The sequence below is a fragment of the Idiotropiscis lumnitzeri genome, chromosome 2, assembly GCF_059441095.1.
Source record: "Idiotropiscis lumnitzeri isolate Australia: NSW breed Sydney's pygmy pipehorse chromosome 2, RoL_Ilum_1.0, whole genome shotgun sequence".
Lineage (NCBI taxonomy): Eukaryota > Metazoa > Chordata > Actinopteri > Syngnathiformes > Syngnathidae > Idiotropiscis > Idiotropiscis lumnitzeri.
The window spans coordinates 35730748-35741546 of NC_142392.1; positions in this window are offsets into that span (position 1 = coordinate 35730748).

A 10799-nucleotide genomic window follows, 5' to 3' on the forward strand; every position below is an offset into this window, starting at 1 on the left:
GCGTCTGATAATGTGTCCTCATGATGTGCTCGTGATGGCCCCCAGTGGTCTTCATCAACTTCTTTTGTCACGTGACGACTTGAACTGCTGCTTGTAGGCTCCGCCCCTCTGTTGTCCTCACTCTCATCCTCGTTTTCATCTTCAGTCTTTATAGGGACGTTCACTGGTGACTTGTTGATCTCCTCCTCCTCCTTTTTGATGTGAGTCAAGTCTGGCTCCTCTTTCACAGAACAGAGATCATTTTGTCTGACGTCTGCAGGACACAAAAAGACAAACACACATTTGGTTTGGACAAGTCAAAGCTCATGCGGCGACTTTGTCTTTTATTATTTCTACCGTGCTACCTTGACTTGTGCCTGCCACACACGGAGCAATGCGTGCGACCCCAACTTGGAGCGGACCATGGGGACATTTCACAAAATTACGTCCTACGATGTAAGCCTCCCGTTAGCCGCACAACAGTGATAAACGGGCATTTAAAAAGGAAGCACGTTGCGGCTGATGCCCGATTTAATTCCTGACATGGTCACAGACGTTTCTGGAAGCGAGCTGAAGTTAGCACACCCGGGCTATTGTGTGCGTCTGATGGAACACCTGTTGTGGGACCCTAACTTATTAATGGGGGCCATCGCAACATAATGTCATTGATAGAATAGGAATCCTTCAAGTGAAATATGTTTACAAGTATTTCTTTTTGCATTTAGAGAAAGCTTCATCGTGGGTATTTTTGCTTCCATTATAATCTGGATCCCTAAAAGAATTAAAGGGGCCCTGGCATCAGAGTCGCTATTTATTGTATGATTTACGTTTGGGTTTTTTTTTTACCCAAAATGACATTTATCCTGCGAGTAAGTTCCGACATTACCCTTTTTATTTTTATAAAATTTCTGTTTTGAAATAAATTTTAAAACAAAATTACGTTTGAAGACATAGACACCGTCACTGAGAGGGAACTGAACCCACGTTGCCTGCACACAACTCAGGCGAGTGTACCAGTACACCTTCAGTGACATGGTAAATATTTACGAATACGTTTTTTGTAAAAAAAAATAAATAAAATGTATTAACATTAACAAACAGTTCTTAATACGTACATAATAGAAAAGACAAAAAGAAGAGCCAGGGGGATTTTAAACAAAAATTCTATATGAATAACAAAGCAATAGCTTTAGTATTGTTGGAGTTGAGTCACCGTGGAAATGAGAAGTAGTTAGTAAATCCACCGTTAAAAGCCAAACTTACTTCAATGCGTGTTCGTTTTTTGTACTCAAGAAGAGAAGGGTCAAATAAAGACTCAACAACTGATTAGAGTTCCGATATTTAGTTTCTTCAATTTCTGGAGTTCAGTAAATAGTACAAAGACAGATATCTGGGCGGCTTTTTCTTAATCTCACGAGAAAACTGCACTCGGGCGAGCACAGTCGAAAAATGCGCCCCATCTTTCAGCCCAGCTTCAGTTTTCAAAGGAGTTTTTTTATGTCAAGGGTAATGTAGGTTGAATCGGTCGTCCTCGCTCCCTCCAACGGCACGGGTCCACGTCCAAGGGAAGGTCCTCCCCAGGTTAGTCATCGTGTGGATAGTTGATTCCCGTCTGGTCCCCAAGACTGGCCTTCCCCGGCGGGCAGTCTCTCCGTCTCTCCAGCTGGCATTGCTCTGGAATCTTGTCGGTGTGCATGCGTGCGTGTGTATGTGCACATGTATATGCAGGTATACGTGTATGTGCATGTGTATGTGCAGGTGTAAGGGTGTGTCTGTGTGTATGCATGCGCTCTGATCTCCAATTGTTCCGTCTTTCGGAATGTGTTTTTTTTATAGCGTCTGTGTGAGTCCTCCAGTGCCCAATTTGGTATGTTTGCATCTCTACAGCCAATGTGGAGAATGTGCTTCGTCGTATTTGTCCATGAAGTGCTGTGAATGTGAATGCAAGTCATGGAAATGCTATGTGTGCAAATTTGTTCTCACTACTGAGAATTTCAATAAAGTTCACACATTTAAACTAAGTACTATAAATTTAGCATATGAGAAAAATATAATAAATCAGAAAACATCAGGACTACAATCCCAGTTATTCTTCTGACCAGTGCTTCTAGTTCCATTTGATAAATGCTTTTTGTTTCATCAATGTTTAACATATTCCGTAAATATGAACCTGCTAAATTAAATAATTGACCTTCTGTCTTGTAAGTGTTTAAAATAATGCAAGCAATCATAATACAATCCTTCATTTACCATTGCAGTCGCTTATCATTGCAGTTGTCAGGGTCGCCGGTCGGCGAGGAGGAGGTGGACCCAGAACGCGAGGAAGCTGGAGAAGGTGTAACTTAAGCAATTTATTAGGGGACCAAAATAATGACAGACAACGGGGCAGGGTGCAAAATAAGAAAGGCGAACTTAACGTGGCTAACTGGATCACAAGAGTGAGGAGCCAGTAGTGATGGGTCCAGCGACACCGAGACGTCGATGCGCGCGCCGAGCTTCCAGGGCAAACCCCGTGTCGGTGCGCGTACCGCTTTAAGAAAGTCACGTGACCACTACCAGAATCGTGTCGACACAGCGGTCGCGCGCCAAACTGTGTTCATAGGGAAGCGCATCTGCCAACAGGATTGACGCTCAAAACAAGCATCGAGTTATTGACGCGTTACTTTGCGTTAAATATCCGCAAGATGGAAGACGTCACTTTTGATGCGCACTCAGAGGTGCAGCGCTATTTGTCAGCAGGCCACGTTGCGCGTACGGAAGACCCGCTCTTATACTGGAAGTCCATGGAGGCAACGTTCCCTCACCCATTTATATTAGCCACACAGGCGTTGTGCACACCGCCCTCTTCAGTGCCTTGTGAGAGGATCTTCTCAAAGGTGGGGGAAATTGCCTCAAAAAAAGAAATAGACTGAATAACAAAACGCTGGAGAAACTAATTTTTTTAAAATAAAAATCTTTAATTACAATGAGTCCATTGTCATTCACAACACTTTTATTGTTCACTTAATTCATCAACTGCGTCTCGAATATCAAATATTTTTTTTATGAAATTGCCCCCCGTGAGCAGTCACCTTATCGTGGTGGAGGGGTTTGCGTGTCCCAATGATCCAAGGAGCTAAGTTGTCGGGGCCTTTTGCCCCTGGTAGGGTCACCCATGGCAAACAGGTCCTCAGTGAGGGTCCAGACAAAGCACGGCTCGCCAAAACCCCTTATGATGTTAAAAATGATTGGACCACGTCCTCCCTTGCCCGGACGCGGGTCACCGGGGCCCCCCTCTGGAGCCAGGCCTGGAGATGGGGCTCGTCGGCGAGCGCCTGGTGGCCGGGCCTGCACCCATGGGGCTCGGCCGGGCACAGCCCGAAAAGGCAACGTGGGTCCCCCTTCCCATGGGCTCACCACTTGTGGGAGGGGCCAAAGGGGTCGGGTGCAGTGTGAGTCGGGCGGCGGCAAGAGGCAGGGATCTTGGCGCTCTGATCCCCGGCTACAGAAACTAGCTCTTGGGACATGGAATGTCACCTCTCTGGCGGGGAAGGAGCCTGAGCTGGTGTGCGAGGAAGAGAAATTCCGATTAGATATAGTTGGGCTCACCTCCACACACAGCTTAGGCTCTGGTACCAGTCCTCTTGAGAGGGGTTGGAAACACTTCCACTCTGGAGTTGCCCAAGGTGAGAGTCGCCGAGCAGGTGTGGGCATACTTATTGCCTCCCGGCTTGGCGCCTGTACACTGGGGTTCACCCCGGTGGATGAGAGGGTAGCCTCCCTCCGCCTCAAGGTGGCGGGACGGGTGCTGACTGTTGTTTGCGCTTAGGCACCAAACAGCAGTTCAGAGTACCCACCCTTTTTGGAGTCTTTGGAGGGTGTGCTGGAAAGCGTTCCCCCTGGAGACTCCCTCGTTCTGCTGGGGGACTTCAATGCTCACGTGGGTAATGACAGTGAGACCTGGAAGGGCGTGATTGGGAGGAATGGCCCCCCCCAATCTGAACGCGAGCGGTGTTCTGTTACTAGACTTCTGTGCTCGTCATGGATTGTCGATAACGAACACCATGTTCAAACATAAGGGTGTTCATATGTGCACTTGGCACCAGGACACCCTAGGCCGCAGTTCGATGATCGACTTTGTAGTCGTGTCAACGGATTTGCGGCCGCATGTTTTGGACACTCGGGTGAAGAGAGGGGCGGAGCTGTCAACTGATCACCACCTGGTGGTGAGTTGGCTCCAATGGTGGGGGAAGATCCGGCAGACCCAAATGTATTGTGAGGGTCCGCTGGGAACGCTTGGCAGAATCCCCTGTCAGAAAGAGTTTCAACTCCCACCTCCGGCAGAACTTTGCCCACGTACCGGGGGAGGCGGGGGACATTGAGTCTGAGTGGACCATGTTTCGTGCCTCCATTGTTGAGGCAGCCGATTGAAGCTGTGGACGTAAGGTGGTCAGTGCTTGTCGTGGCGGCAACCCCCGAACCCGCTGGTGGACACCGGCGGTACGGGATGCTGTCAGGCTGAAGAAAGAGTCCTATCGGGCCTTTCTGGCCTGTGGACTCCGGAGGCAGCTGACAGGTGCCGACTGGCCAAGCGAAATACAGCTTCGGTGGTTGCCGAAGCAAAAACTCTGGCGTGGGAGGAGTTCGGTGAGGACATGGAAAACGACTTCCAGACGGCTTCGAAGAAATTCTGGTCCACCATCCGTTGTCTCAGGAGAGGGAAGCAGTGCATCATCAACACTTTTTATAGTGGAGATGGGGTGCTGCTGACCTCGACTCGGGACGTTGTGAGTCGGTGGGGAGAATAGTTCGAAGACCTCCTCAACTCTACCGACACGCCTTCCTTTGAGGAAGCAGAGCCTGAAGACGCTGTGGTGGACTCACCTATCTCGGGGGCTGAAGTAACTGAGGTAGTTAACAAGCTCCACGGTGGCAAGGTCCCGGGGGTGGATGAGATCCGCCCGGAGGTCCTTCGGGCTCTGGATGTTGTGGGGCTGTCATGGTTGACATGCCTCTACAACATTGTGTGGACATCGGGGACACTGACTCTGGATTGGCAGACCGGGGTGGTGGTCCCCTTTTTTAAGAAGGGGGACCGGAGGGTGTGTTCCAATTATAGAGGAATCACACTCCTCAGCCTCCCTGGTAAGGTCTACTCAGGGGTACTGGAGAGGAGGGTCCGTCGGGAGGTTGAATCTCAGATCCAAGAGGAGCAGTGCGGTTTTCGTCCTGGCCGTGAAACAGTGGACCAGCTCTACACTCTCTACAGGGTCCTTGAGGGTTCATTGGAGTTTGCCCAACCAGTCTACATGTGTTTCGTGGACTTGGAGAAGGCATTCAACCGTGTCCCACGATGAGTTCTGTGGAGCTTGCTTCGGGAGTACGGGGTACCGAGCCCCTCGATACGGGCAGTTGGGTCCTTGTACCACCGATGTCAAAGTTTGGTCCGCATTGCCGGCAGTAAGTCGGATTTGTTTCGATGAGGGGATCCGGTTTGGTGAACTCAGTATTTCATCTCTGCTTTTTGCAGATGATGTGGTACTGTTGGCTTCGTCAAGCAGTGATCGCCAACTCTCATTGGAGCCGTTCGCAGCTGAGTGTGAAGCGGTTGGGATGAAGATCAGCGCCTCCAAATCTGAGACCATGGTTCTCAGTCGGAAAAGGGTGGAATGCCCTCTACAGGTTGGGGAGGAGATCCTGCCCCAAGTGGAGGAGTTTAAGTATCTTGGGGTCTTGTTCACGAGTGAGGGGAGGATGGAGCGAGAGATCGACAGGCGGATGGGTGCAGCCTCCGCTGTGATGCGGACGCTGTATCGGTCTGTCGTGGTGAAGAGGGAGCTGAGCCAAAAGGCGAAGCTCTCGATTTACCGGTCGATCTTCGTTCCTACCCTCACCTATGGTCACGAGCTGTGGGTCGCGACCGAAAGAACAAGATCTCGGATACAAGCGGCCGAAATTAGTTTCCTCCGCAGGGTGTCTGGGCTCTCCCTTAGAGATAGGGTGAGAAGCTCGGCCATCTGGGAGGGACTCATGGTCGAGCCGCTGCTCCTCCACGTAGAGAGGAGCCAGATGAGGTGGCTCGGCATCTGTTTAGGATGCTTCCTGGACGACTCACTGGTGAGGTGTTCCAGGCATGTCCCACCAGCAGGAGGCCCAGGGGACGACCCAGGACACGCTGGAGAGACTACGTCTCCCGGCTGGCCTGGGAGCGCCTGGGCATCCCTCCGGCAGAGCTGGAAGATGAGGTTGGGGAGTGGGAAGTCTGGGCTGTCCTGCTGAAGCTGCTGCCCCCGCGACCCGACCCCAGATAAGCGGCGGATAATGGATGGATGGATCGATGGATGTTCGTTCTATTATGAAGCAAACACATGTACTACTGAAGTTATCTTTTTGGGTCTTACTGGCTATATTTTTAGTTCATCTGTAACAGTCACGTTATATACTTATTTACCTGTCAATGTTGGTTACAGTATGAAAATGCTGGTAGACGTATTTGTAACTTACTTCATTCGTTCGATAAAGGACAACTCTCCAATGGCAAAGCGTGATTCTCCTCTCAAGAACAAAATGTAAGTAAACTAAAAAATGAAATAAAATGAAGAAAAGTTTGGGTTCCATTGTTCAAGATGAAATCTTAATACAAATATTCTTTTTCGCCGATTTCTTCAATCTGGAGCTCGTCGCAGATTATCCATTCATTATCCAAGCTGCATATAAAGCCACCATAAATGCGTAACACCGGCGTCGAACAGTGGAGCAATGTGTGTGGGCGTAATGTAAGTGTTGCGCTAAGCGGCCTTGGCTCTGGGGCCGTCTCCACAGTAACGAATACCGATTTCAAGGCTGGATTCGAAGGCCGTACGTGACAGCGTGAATTTGGACTCCACGTGCGGTTATGCCGCGCCGAAAAAGACGTCACGCACCCGAAAAAGTAGCTTTCCGAGGTCGCAGCCTGTTAATTTGGACACGGCCAGCGTGAATTTGGACACCACGCGCGGTGGTGTCGCACCGAAAAAGCAGCTTTCGGAGGTCGCAGCCTGTTAATTTGGACACGGCCACGGTTTTATGCTTACGATGCAAACTGGCCCTCAATTATTAACCAATCAGGAGTCGGACACTAGGGCTGATTCTGATTGGCTGTTTACTGTCCAATCGCATTTTACAACAGTACGACGTCCGCGATGACTCAAAAACACAGTCGATAGAAGGGTCTTCTGCATTCTAACATGCTGCTCTTATTGCTTTTGTAATCATTCCAAACATTTTTTTGTTTTCAAATATCATTGTTTGGTTCAATAATATTGTCCCTTGAGATCTATATGCTTCTATAAACCTTTTTTGTTTGTTTGTTTTATTTATTCATTTTAACACCACTCGGAGTTGTGCATTGCATGTCATGACGAACAAAAATGCCCAGACACTATTTTAACGGAACGTTTTGCTCTTCTTGATTTAGATCCTTTAGATCACAGGTGTAAAACTCAAGGCCTGGGGGCCAGATCTGGCCCGCGACCTGATTTTATGTGGCCTGCAAAGGGGAAATTACGGGTGTCAACTTCCTGTTTCTAACACATTTATTTCACTTCTAACAACATTGAGATCTGAGATATTGTCGTTCATTTGTTAGCAATCCTCCCCCTTTAAAATAAATTGTTGAACAAACAATTACTTCCTGGCTTCTGATTTCAAAACTCGCGAACCATCAGTTTGTTTTGGTACGCGGTAACGTCGTAACGGCCCGCTGAGGGAAACCAACACTTTGATTTGGCCCATCCCCAAAAATGAGTTTGACCCCACTGCTTTAGAGATTACAACAATGTTTATTCAATTATTTTAACATGTAAAAAATATACAAATATTTTTAAATACTTTTTATTTCAATCTTGAGTATTTTTCAAAATATTTGTTCATTTAAATATGTGCCCAAATATTTATTTAATTCATATAATATTTAAAATTAGATTAAAATGTTTTTTATCTTTCAAAATTAGGACTCTTGAATTTGTTCAATATTGAGTAAATGTTTCTATTTTATTATTAATTTAATTTACTCTCTATGTGGTTGCGAATTTTAAATTGCAATGTTTCACTATTTTATTATTGAAATGTTAGTGTTAAAAAATATTTTAGCGTTTTTTTAAGTACAGACCATCCCCAACTTACGAACGAGATAACGGTCGTTCGTTAGCTGAATTTGTTTGTAAGTTGCTTCAGCGCTATATTTTGTCTTATAATTTATGTTTAAGGCCTATATAATTATATAGAATGTTTATATAAGTATGTTTAAGGCTTGTATAAGTAACCTGTATTGGTTTGTACTGAAAAAAACATTTAATAAAATGGAGAGAATACCTACAGTACTGTACTACGTATGTTAGAGAGAAACACACACACACACAGGATATACATGTACGTAATAAGATAAATAAAATACTTTTGGAAGATTTACTCGATGCTTTAGGAGATGATGGAGGAAGAGGAGCATTTTATATCATGAAAGGGACTTCATCATTGCTGGAATGGGCTTCAAAAGATACTTCCTCCTCCGTAACTTCAATGTAGGAAGAAGATGAGGGTTGATAAGTATCTTCCTTGGAGGATTTACTCGAAACTGGCCGAAAGAAGCGCTCTAACAATGATTGCACAGTTTTCTTCTTCGTTTTTTTCCATCAAGGTGGATGCTGGGTGAGCTCTCACAGCGCCAAGCGTCGGTATTAGCGGCGGAAAGAAGCACTACTCGGAAAAAGGTGCGCAATACAAAATCTAACTTACAGCATCTTTCTCCGAACATTGTTTGACATACGCGCAGATATGTTCGTATGTACCGTTGTTCGTAACTCGAATGTTCGCATGAAGGGGAGCGTCTGTACTTAAATATTTCATTTCATTTCAGTCTTCAGACGCGCAGCAACAGCAGCAGCAGCAGCCTAACTACAGGAACCACCTTCACGAGGTGTTGGGCCCAACGAAGAGTTCCTGGTGTAGCGCCTCTCTAGCCGGGGTGACTATATTGAGAGGTGGCTAACCTAGGTTCTTTTGTTTTATAACTATCCCTCAACAGTTTATCGTATGTACATCCATTTACTGAATCGTTGCAAAGTAGTATCTGGCAATTTGCTTTCTTAAATGGCTGATAATTGTTGCCCCGCTTCTAATCTCTCTTAAGAGGACAATAACCGTACAAAATTATTGGACTTCAAAAAGCACTCAAATTTATAACCCAATCTTTCAAGGAGGCAATAAACACACTTGCTTATATAGAAAACAAAAACATTTACTTATAGAAATTAAATAAGGCAGGGAAAAAATGTTCTCTCAAGTTGGTGTGTTACACAAATGAATGCCTAGTAAACCGTACAAGGTTAAACAAAAAAAGGTCCACCTACACAACATTAATCTAAGGGCCCAGTCACTTTACCTCGCAGCAGGCAGTCACCAAAGTCACGTACCCCAATGTTAAGTAACGTTGCTGGCCAGATCGATGCTTGTGTGCGTAGTAGCCTAAAACAAAATGGCTCCTTCACCCAAAGGCAGAAAATAAACAATGAAGTAGGTTCACTCCTATGGACCCACCGGCAAGAAAAAGGGAAAGACAAAAAATATATTCCACGTCCACGATGCGATGTTGGCCCGGTCCTCTCAGTCCACAACACAGTGTTGACCGCCCGGCGTCCCGATCGGCGTCGTCCACGTCTTCAGCCACGCAGGCCTTAGTTAATGCGTTAGCTTGTTGCCAACTGCAGAGCTAAGTCCATGCCACTCATTAGCCGCTGGGCTAACGGCTAATTCCAAACACATAGGTCTTACGTCAAGTAGTCCACTCAAACTGACCAACTCTATCACTGTTAATGGTTTCTAAAAGAGTCCGGTTTGAACACTTTCGTTAACCAACTCCAACAGTCTACTTTTTGTACACTCGTCTGCCTTCGTTCTCCTATCGCCGCCGCAATCGCCGTCGTCCCTCTCTCGCTCGCCCACTCCTCGCTCACTCTCTCACTCACTCGCTCCTCCTCCGGATGTGATCCGCTCATTTTAATAACAAAACTAAATACACAAAATTACAACACAAACTGTGTACCTAATTTGTTTCATGGGCTATTATAACAAGCACATTCCCCAAAAATATTATAATACAACAAACAACTGATTAGAAATTGAATAACATTTAGTCAAAAATATTTGAGTATTTTTAACTTGGTTACACCGGCAACAACGAGATACAATTGGCCCGAATTATCTCGTTGCTGAACAACAACAACAGCAGCAACAAACTGCGTGATGCGGATCATCTCCTTCGGGGTGACAAATAAACGCTGACTCCAGTCGCCATCAGATTGCCAACTCCTGACATTCCAAAACCTTTGAGAGAAACTGAGACGATTTGCGTTTCTCTTTCCTCTTCTTTTTATAGTTCAACTTCTTCTTATGTTTTTCACCTTTTCTTAGAGCAATGAAGGCCAGTTGAGCAAGTGGAACAAGTCATTTTATTGATGATTGTGGAAGACAGCAATTTCATAAGCACCGTTTCTTCTCACAACTTTTCCATTAGGTATGATTAAAAAGAACTGAAAAGCATAATGTTAAAAAATGTTATTCCAGGCAAAGGCAATTTATTTTATTTACATGCTTGATGTAAACACCAAAACAAATCATCATCACTCAGACACAATCGTTCTTCTGGCACTGATCACATTGGCTTAATGTCAATAAAAAAGCTTTGCAAAATTCAATTTATCATATTATATTCAAAATCAAAATTTACATCTTACCACAAAGAGTCAGTTCCTTCAGTTTTTTGTTTTCTTTTTTTTAAGCTTCAAGGATCGCTGCTTTTCTCACCA